General features: G+C 36.9%; 1 pseudogene; it reads right to left on the bottom strand.

Annotated features, from left to right (window-relative positions):
- Nucleotides 1-19: 19 nt before the first annotated feature.
- On the bottom strand, nucleotides 20-1,987 carry LOC113306084 (annotated as a pseudogene).
- Nucleotides 1,988-20,614: the final 18,627 nt, after the last annotated feature.

Below are 20,614 nucleotides of genomic sequence, written 5' to 3'. Positions count from 1 at the left end.
AAAATTGAAAAGAATCAGAGCAAAACAAAAATGAAGGATATGGATTATAGACAGTCACAAAAGAGTGTATGTGATTTTTACACAGAAGAAATTATGAACAAATACATGATGAACCAAATTAAGGACTTCTTTCCCCTTATATGGAAACACTGTTGGGTATTCCCCTACCTGTAAGTCCAAGAGGATCATAAGGTAAAGGATATGGACACAAAAGAGTGTACGGGATTTTTACAGGTCCCGTTCTGTTCTTCCATTGCTCATCGTTGTTCATTTCCACAATTCTATTCTCAATCTTCACCAACTTCTCTCCAAATCTTTTAAATGCTCAAGTGGTGTTGGATCTTTAGTCCAAAACTCCGGGTACTCTCTTTGTCCAAGAAACACTTCATCAGTGGAATGTTTGGACAAATTTTCAATTAGAGATATAACAAGTAGAGTGTCTAGTTGAGTGTTGATGGTTTGTAAAAACACTAAATCTGGATTTTTCGAAAGTTCCTCATATTCATGTGTCCCTATTTTAGGCATGAATCGTCTACTTGTGGTTGGACGATTTGGAAGGTAACCTGCGTATGGATATTGTCCGAAGTTCACTGCTGCATGGAGTGCTGAAGATATCCATATGATTGTGGTGCATGATTGAGTTAGCTCAGATAGAGTTTGCATTTTTGGCCACCATGGTTCATCTTTCAAATCAGCATGGCCTTGGGTTCTAGTGTCCCCCCACCATGATTGGAGCTCGGTATCATCTTGGATTAAGGCATCTCTAGGATAGTAAAACGAACAATATTCAAGAACCCAACTATGAATTGCTGACCAGATTTCAAGCCCGTCTACTGCAAATGGATAATCCTCAATCAATAAACGTAGACCATGTGGTTTGCTTGGGTCTTGAACTGCAATTCCTCTGAAATAAGCAAAAAATTGTTAAGTTTTAGACAACAAAAAAGAAAACAACAACAAATATTTCGAGGATCCATGCTTCCAACAGGGAATGTGCACTTGATCCGGAATTTTTTTATGAGTTACATTTTAAGGAGACTTTCTGGAAGTGCTTGTTCTATGACATTCATCCTTTATAGATCTTAGCAGACAATTCCATGGAAAATTTTCCTGGGAAAACACATCTCTCAATAAAACCATCTGCACACTCTACAATATTCAAGAACCCAACTATGAATTGCTGACCAGATTTCAAGCCCGTCTACTGCAATCCCCATCTCGAAGAGTTTGCCTTTCCCTCATACCCAAATTCAAAATAACCAACTTTTCCGCCTAAATTTTACCTTAGTGCGGAACCACAATACAACACTGCCATTACCAACAAAAAAAAAAACAATCAAAATTCTCCGATTTAACTAGATCTCAAAAATTAGAATTCAAAAAAATGCACATCATCAAATTTAATGTTTTTGATCACATAACAGAGAAATGCAAAGCTTTGAAAAATTCAGATTCAGATCTAATTCCCTCAAAATGTACCTATAATCTTCCACTTTTCTGATTCTTCTTCTTGAGTACATCAAAAAAAAAAATCGCTGAAGATGAGAAAAAAAAATAACAGAACTAGAGAGGCTAACGTGCGCCGCGAAGGATCTTGATTTTGCTATCTGGGAAGAGAATTTCTCGGGAGGATTTCGAAAAACGGTTTCAGAAAATGAAGAACTGAAGAAAAAAAGAGTGAAAATCGGGGAAATTTGAAACGTAACGCGCGAGTGAGCTTTTCTGGTAAAACATCACTCGCATTCAAAAAGGAGAGTGAGTGTATGTGAAGAAGAGGAGGTGGTGGGAGAATTTGGTTAGTGTCAGCTCAGGCTGATAGGGGTTTTTGGTGTGTTGTTGATTGAAGGATTGATGGGCGTATAGTCAGCCTTGGGAAAACTTGAATTATTCATTATTTTTTAGTTTTTGATAATTTCGGTACGATGAGTGTAGGTCCCATTAATCAACAGTGTACCTCCTGAATCGGTGTCACGGACACATGATTCATGTGATCGTTTGTAAACCTATTATTAAATTGGGTGTATTTAACTGTCGTTACGAGTAGGGTAGGGTGCCGACGCTTTCTTTTGGGTGAAGTGTCGTTGTCATGGCTGTGTTGTTCACTTACATTGAAAAATAGGTACTACACTAATACGTTTGCAAGCTACTGTATTTCACTTAGATTGTGAAAGACCTTCGTTATACACGTGTCTGTTGATGGGAAAAGTAGCGATGGCGTCTTTTTGGGAAAGGGAATGTTCACCGTGTATTCAAAGTTTTTTGTTTTCTTTTTCACTTCTAGTCGGTGTTATATGGAGACTTGAATCAACTAAGGCCGGCTATTCCTATTGGAATGAACAAACCAATATTTCCGTGTAGCGAGTTAGATGGCCAAATTAGTTTTTTCATTATGATAAAGCAGTCGACGTTTGATAACTAAGCGTGAGAGCGCAGAACAAACGCTAGCGCTGGTGGAAAAAGCACCAGCGTTGGAAGGACAAGTATTGGCGCTCAAAGCTTCAACGCGGCGCTTGAAAGCAGGACGCTGGCGTTTGTACCAAAAACGCCAACGGGTATCTTTTTTAAATTCAAAATTCATTTTTTACCTCTATAAATTATCATCGATTTCAAACAATTCAGTCACACCAAAATTTACTTTTCTTGAATTTTCTTTTTTAAAATCTATTTCTCACTGGCTGAAAAGACGATCACACTTTTTTGCTATGCAAAACTTGAAGCTGTTGTTTCTAAAATATGTAGTAGTTTTAAAAAGATTGAAAACTGTAAGAGGGAATTGCAAGTTTTTGAAGTTGCTCCAAGAAAATGTTCCTCTGAAAAGAAAAGAAGAGCTCCAATTTTGAAAGTTAACAACAAAAAATTCAAAAACAAAGGCGAAACTGTCAAAGAGCGTGTTGAATGGAAAATACGTCAAATGAAGATAAACAGAAGGCCAAAACTTGTACTAGGTTTTTATTGAAGTTGTTTAGTATGTTTTATTATTTCCTAAGTTTATATCTTGTAAAAGAATTGGCATCAATGAATAAAATAGATTTCCACTTAAGATTAAGCGAAAATTATTACAAGTTAAACTTGCAAATAACATCAAACTACATTTTAACAAACCACAACAAAAACATCAAACTACATCAAATCCAGCGACAATCTCTTTGTAGAGTTCATAACATTCAAAATGCTTAAACTCTCTTCCGCTTTTTCAGTAAGCTTGGTCTGAGCGATGGTTTTCTGTAAAACAGATCAACAACAAGTTCAGATATTTATGATGCAGTTGAGTCCATGAGGACAAAGGTAATAAGATACTCACTAGTTCTTCGTTGGAAAATCCAGAATTGCTACGGTGAACCATCCGCATAACTTCCGTATAATATTTGATTTCCTTAGTGATGAATGTAATTCTTAGTTCTAGGCTCTTACTGTTTCTTATGGCTTCGTTCCGCGATACTACAAAATGTCCTAATACTCTTTCCCAAAAAATTTCATTGTTCATTGGTCTCATCATACGATGTAGAGCTGTCAATTTATAACCCGGCTTGCGGGTTGACCCTAATCCGACTTGTTTCAACCCGGCCCGGCTTGGCTTGTTGTCTAAACGGGCCGGGTTAGGGTTGGCATATACAACCCTACTAGAAAACAAGCCGGGCAAGGGCCAATCCGCGGGTTACCCGTCAACCCGTCAAAATTAATAAATATATCCCTCAATCCCACCAACTCTTTAAAATCCATGATTTGCAAACATATATTAGAATTAGTTAATTTTAAATCAATAAATAAAGTTAATTTTGGATCTACCCAAACAAATATAACAATTTTTAGATTTTAAATAATCAATCAATAAATTAAATTACAACTTAGATTCATCAATCACATATTTATTCGGGATGTCCTAAATTGATAAAAGGACTAGCATAACTTAAACAGGAGTTAGTCTTACTCACATTAATTTAAACTTATAAAATGATAAAAAAAAAAAGTAAAATGCTTAGTTGATGTTAGGGTTCTCTGCCTAAGAAAACTAAAGCGCCGTAACCGGCTATATCGTTGATTAAGTGGCACTAAAAACGTCCACTTTACAACTCAGTGGTGGGGCTTCTAGTTAAATACCAAATTGACCTAGGTTCGACCTTTACTAAATGAATAATCCTAAACAATCCTAAATTTTAAATTAAATTTTTAAATTGATAACATTAACAAGCCAACCCGCCAACCCGTCAGGGTTGACCCGTCTAGAGCTAGGGTTGGGGTTTTGAGCTTGTTCGTGAATAGTACTAGGGCTAGGGTTGACCCTAATCCTAGTACGGGTTGGCAAGCTAGGGCCGGGTTGACCCTAGCTTTCCCCGTTTGACAGCTCTAATACGATGTAACCAACATCGAACAAGAGAAACATCTTCTTCCATTGTAAAGATTCAGAGCGACATTAGATTGCAGTAACGATGTTCTTGAGACGGCCCATCATTCAGAATTCTGAAACACCCTTCGTAACGAAAAGGTTTACCGTGAGCATCCTCTCAATTTTCAAGAGTTGTTGGATCACTTCATCTTCGGTTACACCGACGAACTTTTCTCGATCAATTTATATTACCAGAGCAACAAATGGCTGGAGTGTAAGCCTAATAGATTGAAAATGAGCACGCAATCAACGAGCATCTCGGCTTCCTGGGTTTCCCGTATGTGAGACGAACATTGGAAAAACGTTATCCCAAAAATAAACGTATTGATAAAGGACACCAGTGATTACCCTATTTAAATTTATGTTTTGCATATAGTTATATCCTCTTATTTAGTAAACTTGGGACCACGATTTCTAACAGACATTTCTGCAGAGTGGGAGAGATTAAGAGCTTTAGCAAAAAAGAAGAAGAAGAAGATGTGATTTTGGAGATGAGAGGAAATAAATTTATAGGTCGAGAAACAAAATCGAGCCGTTGGAAATTTTAGCCGTTGGTATTTGATGTAACAGCGCGCGACTTTACTAAAACCGCCCGTTTGAATAATCATAGAAGTTGGCGTTTGTAGTAAAACCGCGCGGCTTTCCTTTAAGCGCTCGTTTGAATTACCATAGAAGTTGGTGTTTGTAGTAAAACCGCACGACTTTACTAAAATCGATCGTTCGAATTACCAACGCCTATTTTCTTGTTATAAATACAACACACTAGAGGTGCCTCTCAACCAAACCAACAGATTTCTTTCTCAAAATCCATCATGTTTTCTAAAGGCAAAGCAAAACAAATATTATGTGTCGAAGCAAAATAGGTTTATCAATTATGTTTCATGGATAACCACAGTCTTATGCAATTCCCTTGGATGTATTCAAAGTGTCCGCGGGAAGGTTGTTCACGCATCAGAATGGTCATTGAATGACAACCGGAAAATCTCAGGTATTTACAATGTCAACATCCCAATTGTCCAAAGGAACCACGTATGCTAGATGATGCTATGAAGATTAAAAAAGAAGAAGAAGAAAAGATTGCAACACTCTGCAAAAACTTTAAAATTAAAGCCAAATTGAAGAATGAGTTATTAAACTGGAAGCATTGTGGATATGGAGATCACGAATACAAACATTGTCCACAGAGAATCAGTGGATGCTCAAAGCCCAGTTGCAAGACATTTATGCATTTGCGGACTTCTTCTGAAGAAGAGACATATGGAAGGCCTTTCTGGGAATGTCCTGGGTGTTTTTTGGTGGAGTGGGATGATTGAAGTTGAAGGACCAACCGATTCACTATAGTAAAGCCATGAACTTCAATACATTGATACTAATTGTACTCAAACGATGCAATAATCTGTGAGAATTACACCCATAAATGTTCCCCATTTCAGCGGCGAACATTCTCAAAACTTTCTCCCAGAAAGTCAACGTCGGTTCGGCTACATTACTTAAGAAAACATCTTGTGTGTACCTAACAAAGGCTTTACAAATAACTAAATCCTCTTGTTGAGTGAATCTAACACCACGAACTCTGGGAGGCATTTTTTGAGATGATTTGAGAGTGAAGAATGTGTAGAATGTGTGAGTTTAGAGTTGAAATGAGGAGTATTTATAGAATTCAAGAATTCTAGTCGCTGGATCACAAGATTTGTCAGCCGTTCAGATTGAGCCGTTAGCGCTTTGGTGTAAAACGCTGGCGAATTTAGTCTGAATGTTGGCGTGTGAATTAAGCAAGCAGTTGGAATGACAAACGATGGCGTTTTTATTTCACACGCCGGCGTTTTTGGTAAGCTCGCCCAGCCTTCTCTCAAGCGCGCGCTGGGTTATCCGACTCAGTGTTCAAACCAACAAATATGTTGATTTATACATCCAATTTTCATGTTTGTTGAACCCATAGTGGGAGAAAATGAACAAACTCTGAGTTTTCCATATGAACTGCTCTATAGAGCCTTCGGAGACAAATCTCGACTCGTGTAGATCATTATAGTCAATCTCAGCCGAAATTTCATCGAAAATTCCAATTTCGGCTTTCAAGGTAGTGGAATGTTTAATTCCGTAGATACGAAATTTGATTAGAATTGGTTGGTATCGTCCGGAATTTTTGCTTGAATCTCGGGTGACTCGGCAGGAATTGAGCGGAAACTTGGTCGAAGGTGTTAGAGCACTGCTCGATTGAACCCACCAAGTGTTGGTATGTCAAGATTGGTTGTCATATTTAGTTCCATAACTCAAGTCGCTAATATGTAAACTACAGTCAACTTCTATAGGTTAGAGTAGAAATGATAGAAGTAATGTGCTCCAGTTACTCACAAAGATCTGAAGATGGATTGAAGATAACAAAGACATCTCCTTCAGCTTAAGGTTAGTAACTATGACTTGACTTGTTCCTTATCTATCTTGTGTCTTTCAAATCTTTTAGATTGAAAACAGAACATGCAAAGTTATATTATTATTGTAAGGACTCTCAAGGACGTCAACGTTATTAGACCAATCAAGAGACGTTTTAGCCGATAATAACTCGATTAGCTCACACGAACGTTAATTAACAGGAACTATTTTAACAATGATTTGGATATGAAACTAGTACCATTGGATAGATCTCGAAAAGTTAGACAAAACTGACTACTCGAACGTGTCGTTCGGATACCGGACGAAGAAGAAATCATCAAATTAGCATAAAGTCAAATTAGTCTTTTTACCATCGGACCGACCCAGGCTTCCCTTATCACGGATAGTATGTGTTTAGTATTCCCCGTTGGTCTTATCACGACCAAATCGAAGAGAAAATTCATTCTCTTATCTTCTTCTTTCTCTTCTATTTTCTTCTTCTCTTTCTTCTCTTCTTCCCGTTCTTCTCCTGTTGCGAGAATTTGAGAATTAAACGAAAGTTTTGGGAACGATAGAAGTTTTATGTGATATTGAGGATGGAATTGAGTATCTGGTGATGGGTATTGCGATTTGAGATCAAGGAAGAAGGATTTATATCTTATTTCCCATTCACAGTGAAGAATCGGAGAATTAGGGTGTTGAGATTGATGATGAGTTCTTGTTGAAATTGATAAGTTACTCGGGTTGTTGATAGATGATGAATCGAGAGGGTTGTTGTGTGATTGGTCTGGCAGAGTTGTGATAGTGAAGAATCATGAGTTAGGGTTTCTGGAAGAAATCAGAAGAAGAGTTAGATGATGAAATTGAATGTTTAAATGATTAATTAGAAGATGGGTTTATTCTTAATTGGTGTTTGATGGAAGTTATGGAATTGTTCTGTGAAGCTTCAACGAATTAGGGTTTCTTCTAGTTGAGATTTAATTGATAATGAACCATGAGAAACTGGAACAGAATGTTAATTGGTAGAATTGGATTGGGGGAAGCGCAATTCAGTGGATGTTGATACTTGGGTAAGTCTCTAAATTGATTCAGTTCTAATATTTTAATTTGAATGGTTTTAATTATTGAGATTGGGTGATTATGAATGAATATGAGTTTTAGATGAATTAGTATGAAGATGTGGTTGTAGTTTAGTTTAGAATTGATTAACAGGGTATTGCTGATGTAAAGAAGATTCAGGGAGTTGATGTTCTTGAAGATTTGATTAAGATGAATGATCTGAGGTTGTAGATGACAATGGAAATGATGTTGAAGTAAGGTTGCTATGTTCATTGAACTGTTGGTGGTTAAAGTTGATTAAGATTAAGTCAGTTGTGTGGGTGTGCAGTCGAGTTCGTTTAACTGACAATTATGATTGTAGTTATTGAAGTTTAAGTGTGTTAGAATCAGAATTGTTATGGTTTGGGTGAATGAGTGATTACAGGATATGGGATTGGATAATTATGGATGTCTGAATTGAGGTCGAAGTGATGATGCAGTTTGTATTGGGTTACAGAGAACTGTGATGAGTTACTAGGGTTGTAGTGGAACTAAATTGAGATGTTGCATGGGGTATGGTCTGGTGAAGTACAACTGAAAAATGATAATGAAACTGCGAAATAAAAGAAAGGTTGAATTGAGAGTTCTAGAGATGCATTGGCAGTTTAGCTGTGATGGTGTGTTTGTTTGAAAAGCTTGCAACTATTGCAATTGCAGGTAGGCATAATTTGTAATTGTAATTGAGATTTGAAGTTTTATTTGAATGATTGAATTGTTGCATTATTAGATTAAGGATGAACTTGAGTGAGGAGTGTAGAATTGGAGTGGTAGTTATGTGAGAAGGACTCTTGGCATGTCTGACTGAACTTAGTCAGTCTGACTAGTTTTTATTTAGCTGACTTCGATCTTCTGACTGAGTTAACTCAGTCTAAACCAGATTCAACTCAGTGAGTTGACTCATTTGACCAAATAGATGACCAGGACCTTGACTTAAGTATGGACATGACTGTTAGTTGACCTTTGACCGTTAGTCGTCGTTAGTTGACTCAGATGCATTGGACCTTGGTTAATGGGCTTGTTAGTGGACTTGGGCTTAGAGATAAATTTCTTAATGAACATGAATAAGACCCTTGTGGTCTGAATTAGCCGTTGATCCCTTATACAAAGTTGTATATCTACTTAAGACTTAGATATTGGACTGTGGAATCTACCTAATTGAATTGGCTAACCTTAGATATGTTAAAGATAGATAATAAAAGGGTATAGAACCATAATTGGGCTGAGAATAATTAGATAGACTTGTATGATTCTTGTATGAGCCATTTTGGCTAGATTCTTAGAGTTCTTGTGTGATTAACAGTTAGTTATTAACAGTGATCGATTCAAAGGATGAACCAGTGGATCGTGGTCTCGAGGTAGGTGTGGCTTGTCATAAAAAAAGGTGAGAATTTCATTAACTCTTTTTGTATCCATTGATGTTTTCTTTTACAAAGATTTATGCTTTACAAACTCGTGCGTCGTCTGATCTTGAATTCCATGCATTGTTTAATTTGTGCTTTTTGTGCATTGTTTACTTTAACTTCCGAAAGTTCTGTTGATTCTTTTAATCTTTCCACTGTTTGGAAAGGATTTTTAATACTTTGTTCGTCCTAATGAATTGATATGGGAAATAAGATTTTCCTTATGTGGTGTATAGGATACGTTCCTTCATTTATACTTTCATGCACATTTGGGTGTGTAATTGTCACCCAAAATATCTAGGTGTATAATTGACACCAATATTATGGGTGTGTACATTCACCCACAGACTATTTAGGTGTGTAATTGTTGCAAGTATTATGGTGTGTAAATGTCACCACAGAAATAATGGTTGGTGTGTAATTGTCACCAATCCGGTGTGTAAATGTCACCACAGAAATAAAGAAGGAGTTAGTTCCTTATACATGTTGATTAATTCAGTGAGTTGGTTGTATTTTAATGTTTAGGAAAACATGTATTGTTTTCCAAATCATGCCGATGTTTATTTAAAAGTTAATTGTTATTCCTACTGGGCACCCCTTTTAGGGATGATGCGCTCACCCATTCCCACTTTCAGTTTCAGAGATAGATCAAGTTGTGCACATGACGATAAAACTTCGAGAAGTTGATTACGTTAATTAGTTAGCTTCCGCTATATTTATTTTTGTATTTATATTTCTGTTTGTAAATTAACTCACAAGTATATATGTATCATCTGAGAGGAGTTCTTGTACATTTATTTCTGAGAGGGGCTAGTTTTAGGTTAAGTTTGGTAGCAAATTTTCTTAATTGAATGTTTATGTATATGATTTAGATCCTTAGTACCTCTTTATTTAGTTAATATCTTGGATTAGTCAGCTTCTATCTTTGGGGGCGCTACAGACTTGGTATCAGAGCTCACCATTAGATCTTATATGGGAAAAGATAGAAATAGCCAGTGCCAGTTAGTGAACTAGATTTGTTTAGAACTGGGTTGGGATGTAAGATAAATCTCAATTCACTAAAAACAATCAATAACTAAAAGATGAATTGAATTGTTTGATTGCTTTGTATAACATGCTGGTTTGTTTGTTTATTGCGTTGTGTATGTATGTTACTATATAAATTATGAAGTAAAATTTATCAGGATTATACCAGTTATGATAGAAGTTTAGAGATTAAGATTAGTACTTTGATATGGGGAATAGTGAAGGATGTGTTTTCTCTATTCGTAGGAAGGCATTGTCGGGCCTGACCAACCTAGACAGGAAAACTGCATTCAGAGATGACCGATCATAGAAGTATGATATAGTTCTTTTAGAAAACCGATAGATTTATAATTTCAATTAGAAAGCCTTCTTCATAAATAGATTTAATTATCTTTTGAAATGGAAAATTAGTATGACGAGCATAAACTGTTAGAATTTAAATTAGTATCATATAGAACATAACTAAAGTTAAAATCTCATTAAAAAATATATAGTGATAAAATAATGATTAGGATTAGATAGATATGGAAAATGATTAAAACTTATTTACGGTTAAGTTTTGTAAAGTTGATTAATGACAAATTAGAATTTGATGTTTTGCGTTTAAACCGGATATTTAAGACTTATTAGGTTAAGACTTAAGAACCTGTAGATATTTTGCATAAAATATAAGACTAAATTTCTTGGTAATCTTATACTTAAATCTTCTTTAGTTCAATAACTAATTTAGTGAATCATTAAAATTAAACCATTACACATGAAGAGATAATAATGCTATTTGGATACTTAATACAAAAATAGACTTCAAGAAAAATAAATTCGTTTATTAATAAAATACTTTACATTAATAGGAAACTCTTAAGATAGATTACAACTTTATGCCGATTCAAATTGAAATAATATTAAGTTACCAACGCCGATATTTTATAAGATATAGTATACAGTTTTAGTAGGAATAAATAAAGTCAGCTATATTAATCTTTACGAGAATGTAGTACCACATTTAAGAATTAAGATTTAGTGTACCAACTGGCCAATCAACAAACTAATAAAAATGATAGCTAGTAATAGTGAAAACAATAACACAGTTGATAAAAGTATTTTGAGTAATTAAGTTGATAGCAAACTTTTGACAGATAATAATCAAAAATTTATATATGGTATAACAGTAAAGTTAAAACATTGGATATTATAAATTGAAGTGAAATCGAATCTGAATTAGTTATATGGATAAATATATAACAAACATGAAACTATCTGTTATTACTAATTTTTGGACTATAAATATTAGCGCAAAGAACTTGGACATATTTTTCTGTTGGAATATAATTTTATAAGATAAAACAATATTGTCATAATCTAATAGTTGATAGAGATTAAAGAATAACTAGTCTAAGAATCATGATCGGGTAGACAATTCAATACTAGAAAAATAATGAGATTAGTATATTTGATAGATTCTGAATATCATATAGAAACTTTCTTATGGAGTATCTTCTAATGTACTTGGAACCAGTAATTTATTGAAATAGAATATAGTCTTTTGAACCTAGAGCCACATATTATAGATTTTAGTTGTAGAAAAACCATATAGGTGTGTGTTTCATTTCTTGTTGTTTTGAACTCATCTGAAATGAGTTGAGTTATCGCGCGTTTGCAAGTATGAGCAGTACTTGTGTTTCGTTGAGAGATAGTAATTCTCTAAGGTGGGAAGTTTGTGAAGACTAGAATGATGGTACGATTTTCGAGGACGGAAATGAATAAGGTGGGGAGAATGTAAGGACTCTCAAGGACGTCAACGCTATTAGACCAACCAAGAGACGTTTTAGCCGATAATAACTCGATTAGTTCACACGAACGTTAATTAATAGAAATTAATTTAACAACGATTTGGATACGAAACTAATACCGTTGGATAGATCTCGAGAAGTTAGACGGAATGGACTACTCGAACGTCTCGTTCGGATAATGGACGAAGAATAAATCATCAAATTAGTATAAAGAGAAAATTAGTCTTTTCCCCATAGGACCGACCCATGCTTCCCTTATCACCGATAGTTTGTGTTTAGTATTCCCCTTTGGTCTTATCACGACCAAATCGAAGAGAAAATTCATTCTCTTATATTCTTTTTTCTCTTCTATTTTCTTGTTCTCTTTCTTCTCTTCTCCCCGTTCTTCTCCTGTTGCGAGAATTTGAGAGATTAAACGAAAGTTTTGGGATCGATAGAAGTTTTATGTGATATTAAGGATGGAATTGAGTATCTGGTGATGGGTATTGCGATTTAAGATCAAGGAAGAAGGATTTATATCTGATTTCCCATTCACAGTGAAGAATCAGAGAATTAGGGTGTTGAGATCGATGATGAGTTCTTGTATATTTATTTCCGAGAGGGGCTAGTTTTTGGTTAAGTTTGGTAGCAAATTTTATTAATTGAATATTTTTGTATATGGTTTAGATCCTTAGTGCCTCTTTATTTAGTTAATATCTTGGATTAGTCAGCTTCTAGCTTTCGGGGCGCTACAATTATGATCAAAGTGCTAAGGAATTTTTTGAATTACAAAGTAAAATGTTTATCTTTTAAACTTCGTAAATATGACATCGACATAATATATTGGATGCTACTATGACTATGTGTTGATGGTGGATTTTAGTTCAGGACTAAAATTGTAAAACCAAATTTAACGTGCTGACATCCTGCAAAGGGTAAAGTAGTTTGATAAGTGATGAGTACCTCTTCACTTTATTTATTCGAAGCAATTCGATAAATATACAAAATTCACCTAGAATGATGCATGTAGCAACAATCCCAAATATTCTGTGAATTTATAGCATTATCAATTAATGCATGATTTGCCTAGTATTTCCTATGTTGTTCCTTCCCGAACTCTCATTATTAGCATGACATGACAACTGAGTGTTCACTCTCAGCAGAGTAACATGAATCTCCAAGTGCCAATTTTGAGACATTCACGAAATACCCGTACAAGCTACTCTCTGACAAAGAGGATTTCGAAATCGATGCACTTTCAGCTCGATTTAATTTCCTGAAGGAAAATCTGGACTGCCCAAATCAGTCTCAGAAGAGATCATGGCCACGCAAGTTGGCCACATGATTTAACCAGCCTAGTCGAACCCTAGCAGGAGTAGGCGATCATTGTGATGACCACCGGCGGGTCCGCTTATGCCCTAGCCGGTCGAACACCACACTGCACTTCCCAGCACGTCAAAACACCAGCCCTAAAATGGGGTGGTTGCGCTGCTTTGGAATAAGCTCGACGAGCTTAGACTGTTCAAGGAAGTCTTAAAATCATCACGACCGTCCAACTTTGATAGACGCATTTATGTGTCTAATTTGTCCTCAATGTTTCGTATTATTAGTACTTGTTTTCGTCCTTATTATGGTGTTTTGTGTGTTTGTAGGCATTTTTGGAAAATAATTATTGTTGGAAAATTCGGCTCGAAAAGTTGCACGGAGCACCCCCGGAGGACATTTGTTATTCGGACTCTCATCATTGGCTAAGGGGCACTCAATTACTAAGGGGAAACCCAGGTCACCCAAAAAGGTAGATGTTATTCGCACCCCAGGATCGGATAGGTGGACCATCTTCAAAAATCTGAATTTTCATTTTGGCGGGAAATTTTCTTCTTCAACTGGCAGATGTTTCGATCGATTTTTGGACGTCATTTTGTGCGATTCAATCGCTGAAACTTTGTGGAAAGATGTAATATAACCATATTAAGCTATTTCAGGTGTTATCTTAGGCCAGAATTGGCTGAATCAAATTGTGGAGCAAAACAGGGAGCACGTCATTGTATGGAGACTGTCACGGGATTTGCATGAGTTGAAATGAGTTTGCATATGCTAGGATGACTCTAACAACCATCTGGAGTTTGAAGGAGATAAATATAGTAATTTGGCAGCTTCAGAACTCGTGGAGAAATCAAATATCTAAATTATTTCCTAAACAGACAGTGAAAAATAATGGAAGATTATATGAAGTTATGGCGAGATATTTTGGCCCTGTGGAGTATATATAGGGTGTTGGGAACTCAGAGAGGGTATGTCGAGACTTAGGGAGGTTTAGGGAAGCTCAGAAACAAAGAAAAAAATTTACAGAGAAACTGCGGAGTTGCAGTCGGGGAAGAAGGTGAATAGTGAACTTGATAGTTGAAAACAGTCGCAGAAACCGTGCCTAAACTTTCAAATCCAAACTCGTTGTAACAGTTTTGTAACAATTATTCCAACAATTAATAAAGTTTGCAACATTTTCACTTTCCTTCTCCCGTTACAGCGAGTTTTGTAACAATTATAACTGTTACAAACTCACAATTTCATACCTTTTCACTCTTTTGATCATCTTTTGAGCCATAAACCAATCTTTTGAGACCATGATTGATATGAGGAGCTAAACCTATCCTCTAGGGTGACGGAGGAAGCTATTCTGACAATGAAAAAGTGGTAATTTCTATTTTAAATAATTTATGGAATTTAAATTATGATTTTTTTTGGCTAGAACAAAAGAGTTTTTCCAATGATTTTTATTAAGCAACTGTTATTTTAATTGATGGTATATGCTTCACTTTGAGTTCTTGATATTGCATGCTTTCAACTTACAATTGCTCTTTTATAAAATCTATTTTTTGCAATATTTTTCCAAAGGTGATGCGCTCCAGGAGGTCCCAGGTTCGAGTCTTCGATGGCAGTAACATTGCAGGAATTAACATGGAAGGTGTTGTTAGCTTGCCCCCCTTGTGCCACAATCTCGCCCCCCAGTCCGCCGTTTCGGCTCCCCTTGGCAAGGTTACCCATGAGGCCCGCTGGTAGGCTAGCACAACAACCTGTTCAATTAATGTAGTAGTATGTCGTTGGAGCCTAGCTTGTTAGGCTTCCAACTAGTTTCATGTAATCATCGTTCTCCCATTAATGGATAATAATAATAATAATAATAATATCACTTTGGAATTGATAGAATAGTGGAACCCTTAGCCCCAGTTTCTCAAATATCTTGACATCACTTTTTGAATCAAATTTGCAATATTTATTTAAATCTAAAAATTCTTTCCTTCACAAGTCTGAAAAGAACCTATTATTTACCACTATTACAACAACTTTTGGAAAACCATCAATTTTTGGCGCCGCCGACGCGGACCTGTGTTTAGGTAGCATTTTTAGATTTTTTTTATTTGTTCATCTTTACGATTCTTTGAGTGTGTCTTTGATTTGCAGGTTTGAAGTTGGATACTAAAGACTTGGAGTAAAAGGCAAAGCGAAAGGAGCGAAAGAAGAAGATATTTTTTTATATATATATGTAAAAAGAGAGAAAAAAAAAGAAAGAGAGAGACATTTTCATTTATGTTTTTTATTTGTTTTATTTTTAGATTTTATAATTTTTTTAGATTTTCCTTTTCTTTTGCATTTTATTTTGGACTTTGGACATTTGGACAATTTTTTTTAAACTCTACGGAAGGGTACCCTTAAATACAAACTGTTTGCAGGGAAGGACGACGATTACAATATCGTCTCGGCCCCTCGGGTTCGTACACGACATAGGAGTCGTGGCCCGAGTCGACTTCAGCGGTTCTTCGCCCGTCTGGTACGGGAGGTAAGTCTTTTGAAACACCCTCGAATCTCCTGCAAGCGGGTTTACTGTATGCCTTAAGGTGATTATATGTTGAGGACTGAACCAGTTGCTTTAAATTCCTAGTAAAGGGCAAGGACTGGCCATACAAGATAAGGGTTCGGATTTCATCACCGTTCTCTTCTTGCCCGCCTTAGGAAAACGAAACCAAACGCGAACCTAAGCCTAAAATTTTGATTAGAACGAGACCTATAGGGTAACGAGATTAATAGGACAGTCATTCGAAAAATATTGGTTACTCTTTTGAGCATACTTCGAAGTTCAGGATGGTTTCTGTGAGTTGAATGCGTGACTGCGCCGCCTTGAATACCGGTGAGGCCTTGGGTATCAAAGCTCCACTGAACTTCCCTCGCCTCTATTCAACTCACTTTGACTCGTACTGATTCCAGAGAATTTTCTCAGATTGTAACGAATTCCTTTTCGAAGGATTAGAAGCTGGTCTATAAACAATCTAAGTGGAGCCATCATGTTTTTTGTTTGCTAGAAATCAGTAGGTTTGTTGTGGTGAAGTCAGCCTTGTTTGTGTTTGCATAGAACCTCCCTTCCGTTTAGGACTTTTTTTTTTTAGTGTATGCCCGAAAGGGCCTGGAAAAGAAATACTTTTGGCCATTTGATTAGTGACGAGCCTAGTAGTTCTTCTTGTGAAAGTGGGGAGATCGAAGACTCTTCTTTTGAGAGCCCTATTTTTGGAAATTTCAGTTTTGAGAATCTGTCTCTTCGTGAGGAAATTACCCCTAGTACTTCTGTTGTGCCAGCAATGACAACTTTGAAAGCTTACATGTTCCCAACTAGGTCCACCCGAGCCTCTTGCATTAAATTTCCAGCCACTACGGCTAATTTCGAGATAAAACCTAGTATTCTCCAGATGATCCCTATATTCTTAGGAAAGGATGATGAGAACCCTTATTTTCATATTAGGGACTTTGAGGAAATTTGTGGAACAATTAGGATAAAGGACCTTACCGATGAAGTCTTGAAACTTAAGATGTTTCCCTTTTCTTTGAGAGACAAAGCCAAGACCTGGTTGAACAACCTACCGTCTGAATCCATAGAAACATGGCAGGAACTTATCGCTGCCTTCTATATGAAGTTCTACCCTAAGCAGAAAACTGCAGCTGTTAGGCAGAACATTAGTACTAGTGTGCAACAAGAGGGAGAGTATCTTTATAGATTTTTAGAGAGATTCAATGATCTTCTATCCCAGTGTCCTCACCATGGATTTGATAAGATGAAACTTGTAGAGATTATTTATAATGGTTTGGACTATTCGACCAAAGCTATGGTCGAATCTATGTGCGCTGGTGAGTTCACTAGTAAAAATGCTGAAGATGCTTTTACCTTCTTAGGAGCTATCGCTGAAAAATCCCAACAGTGGGAGTCTTGTGTTGAACCCCCTAAAAGACTCCTGGTCAATAGAAGTAGCACCAATGTGGTGGATACAAGTTTTGGTTCAGATGCTAAGTTTGTTGCTTTATCTAAAAGGTTAGAAGCTTTGGAATTGAATCAGCCTAAAAATAGGTCCCTTGTTAAACCTAATAGAGCGGCCCAAGTCTCTAGTTATGGAATAGAGCCCGATAACTCATTTTGGGAAGGTCAGGTTAGTGAGGAGAAAGCTCATGCTGTTTATAACAATGCTAGGTTTGAGAACCGTGAGAATTTTGATCCTTATTCAGAGACCTACAACCATGGTTGGAGAAACCATCCTAATTTTTCTTGGTCTAAAGGCCAGAATCAAGGCCAGTCTAGTAATTCTCAGCCTCCCCCAGGTTTTGGCTATACTAAGAATCCTTCAGCTCCAGCACAGTTTCAGAACCCTTCAGATCAGAAGATTATGAATTTAGAAGAGTCTCTTGCTTTGTTGACTCGTAACACTGTGCAGTTTCAGTAATATGTTGCTCAAGGTTTAGAAGAGAATAAGAGAATAGGTCAGGCTAACTCTCAGGCTATTTCCGAGTTGAAAACCCAGGTTAGTCAGATAAATGAGTCTTTAAGAGAAAGTGGTAAGTTTCCTAGTCAGACTCAACCAAACCCTAGAGGAATTAATGAAATAGGTGAAAGACCATCTGATCATGTGAATGCTATTAAAACCTTAGGAGTGGTAGAGTGATAGACAACAAGGTTTCCATGCCTGATAGTGAACATGTTGTAGTTCACCCTTGTGAACCAGAAAATGAGGAGACTGATAGAGTCTCCAAAGAGACCAATGTGGGTCCTGATGAGCCCGGCTTTGTTCCCAGAGCCCCGTTCTCCCAGCTGCTAGTTCCGACTAAGAGGGAGTCCAACTTTAATGATATATTGGAGGTTTTTAAGCAGGTAACTATCAACCTTCCACTACTAGATGCAATTAGGCAGATTCCCTCTTATGCCAAGTTCCTTAAGGACTTGTGTACGCGAAAGCGTAAGCTCAGTGTCCAGAAGAAAGCCTTCATAGCTAGTCATGTGAGTTCTATTATTCAGAATACCACTACTCCTAAGTATAAAGACCCAGGGTCCCCTACCATTGCTTGTACAATAGGTAAATACCGTGTTGAGAAAGCGTTGCTTGACTTAGGAGCCAGTGTGAACTTACTTCCGTACCATGTGTACCTTAAGCTAGGACTTGGTGAGATGAAACCTACCCAGATAACACTTCAGTTAGCTGATAGGTCCGTTAAAGTTCCTCGTGGTGTGATCGAGGATGTTCTCATAGAGGTTGACAAGTTTATTTATCCAGTGGATTTTATTATCCTAGATACCCCCTGTCCCTGACCCAGAGAACCAAATACCAGTGATTTTAGGTCGCCCGTTTTTAGCCACGTCTAATGCGATCATAACTGTCGAATGGTATTATGAATCTATCTTTTGGTAATATGACTATTGAGTTGAATATTTTTAATGTCAATAAGCTACATTCTGAGCTAGATGACACGTGCATTGAAGAGGTCAACATGATAGGAACCTTAGTTCCGAAGTCTGTACCAAACACCGAATCGGAAGATCCATTAGAGAGTTGTCTAGCCCGTTTTAGCATGGATTTCGACGATGATAGCAACATTGAACAAGTAAATGCTCTGTTGGATTCTATTCCTATGTTAGATACCGATAGATGGAAATCTAGGTTTGAACCATTACTAGCTACCGAATCTACCTTAAGCCCTTATTTCGAAGAGCCTAAAGATCCTCCTAAGTTGGACCCCAATTATGCATTTGTAGGCCCATCTGAGTTTTTGCCTATAACTTCCGATTTAGATAGTGATCATGAGATTAGGCCAGTAACCGTGCTTCAACACAATAAGGAAACTCTAGGGATGACCATAGAGGATATGAAACATATAAGTCTTATATCTAGTATACCTCAAAAGAATTTAGAGGATGAACCACCTGATTATAACTCAGAGAAAGCAATTGACCTTTTTCAGGAACCGGATAGTCTAGAAATTAGGAATATTGTGACTAGTTTATCTAGAGACACCCAAAACTCTAAGTTTGGGTGTAGTGAACTAGAAGAAGCTTCCGGATCCGGAAATTCAAGCCATAGTTAAAGGTCTTACGGAGAATAGTGATTACCCAAAATTTGGGGGTAGAGATTGTCAATTATCCCCAGTAGAAGTCCCTAACTTTGGACTTAAGCCTAGTGCATCTGAGGTATCGCTTGAGTCTATTCAGACTCCACAACCTGATCCGCCTGATACTGTTCAGGAGGAAATCCATATATTAGAAACTCGTTTTTCGGATGAATCTATTTTTCAAGACACTCTTATGAAGCCCAACTGGAGGCTCTGGATAGATCCGGTTGTCCTTCAAGAAACCTTAGATGAGGATGTGCTCCTTCTGTTCATTTTTCTGCACCAGTGCAGTTGTCTCATATTGGTGTTAGCTCTATTTGGTATTATGGACCCACAACTTTTTCGGCTATTGGTATATGACTTTGGAAGGTGAAGATCCTTTTTGAGGTATTTGATGTCTGGATGAAGACTTTAAACTTAGCACTTCTTGGGAGGTAACCCAATCTCACGCAACACGGTAATATCTTTCCTCAACCCTTTTTGCTTCAAGTGGTAACAATTTCTCCTCGTTCATGCTGTTAATTTTATCATTGGAAACATTTAGGACAATGTTAGATTTAAGTTTGGGGGTATGGGAAAATCTTTTAGTTGCAATAAATAAATACGCTCCAGAGCCTAGAGATTTATGCGTATTCAGGATGGCACTAACTAATCTCAGTGGATGGAAGCATCTTGGTTGTAGGAGTTGAGAAACCAATCTGATTAGATGGAAACATCTATAGAGTCTATTCATAAAAGCACAGAGCTCAGGTGTTATAAATAACATGATAGTTGCACCATATCTCGTTGAGTCCTTTTCATTTCTTTTTTTTATTTTATTTTTTCATTTTAAACTATGTTTCTCTAAGTGATTAGGTGGGGAACACAAGTTGTTACCACTGCTAGGGTGAATTAGAGTGACTGAGTTACTAAAAAAAAAAAAGACCGGACCAGTTAGACCAATCGGAATAAGTATTAACACTTGGATAGCAATATGCGTGTGTTCTCCCTGTTTCCGTCGCCTAAGCAAGCGTGGAATGCAGGACCCGTGGGAACTATCGTGTAATCTGCTGACAAGAAGCATGCGCTTGGATCAAAAAGATCTATTCATGCCGTTAAGTTAAAAAAAAATGGTTATTGTTCTGTGTAGTCAACTGTTGGTTCCCTTGTAT

The sequence above is a fragment of the Papaver somniferum genome, chromosome 8, assembly GCF_003573695.1.
Source record: "Papaver somniferum cultivar HN1 chromosome 8, ASM357369v1, whole genome shotgun sequence".
NCBI lineage: Eukaryota > Viridiplantae > Streptophyta > Magnoliopsida > Ranunculales > Papaveraceae > Papaver > Papaver somniferum.
This window is presented reverse-complemented; position numbering and strand designations above follow the sequence as displayed.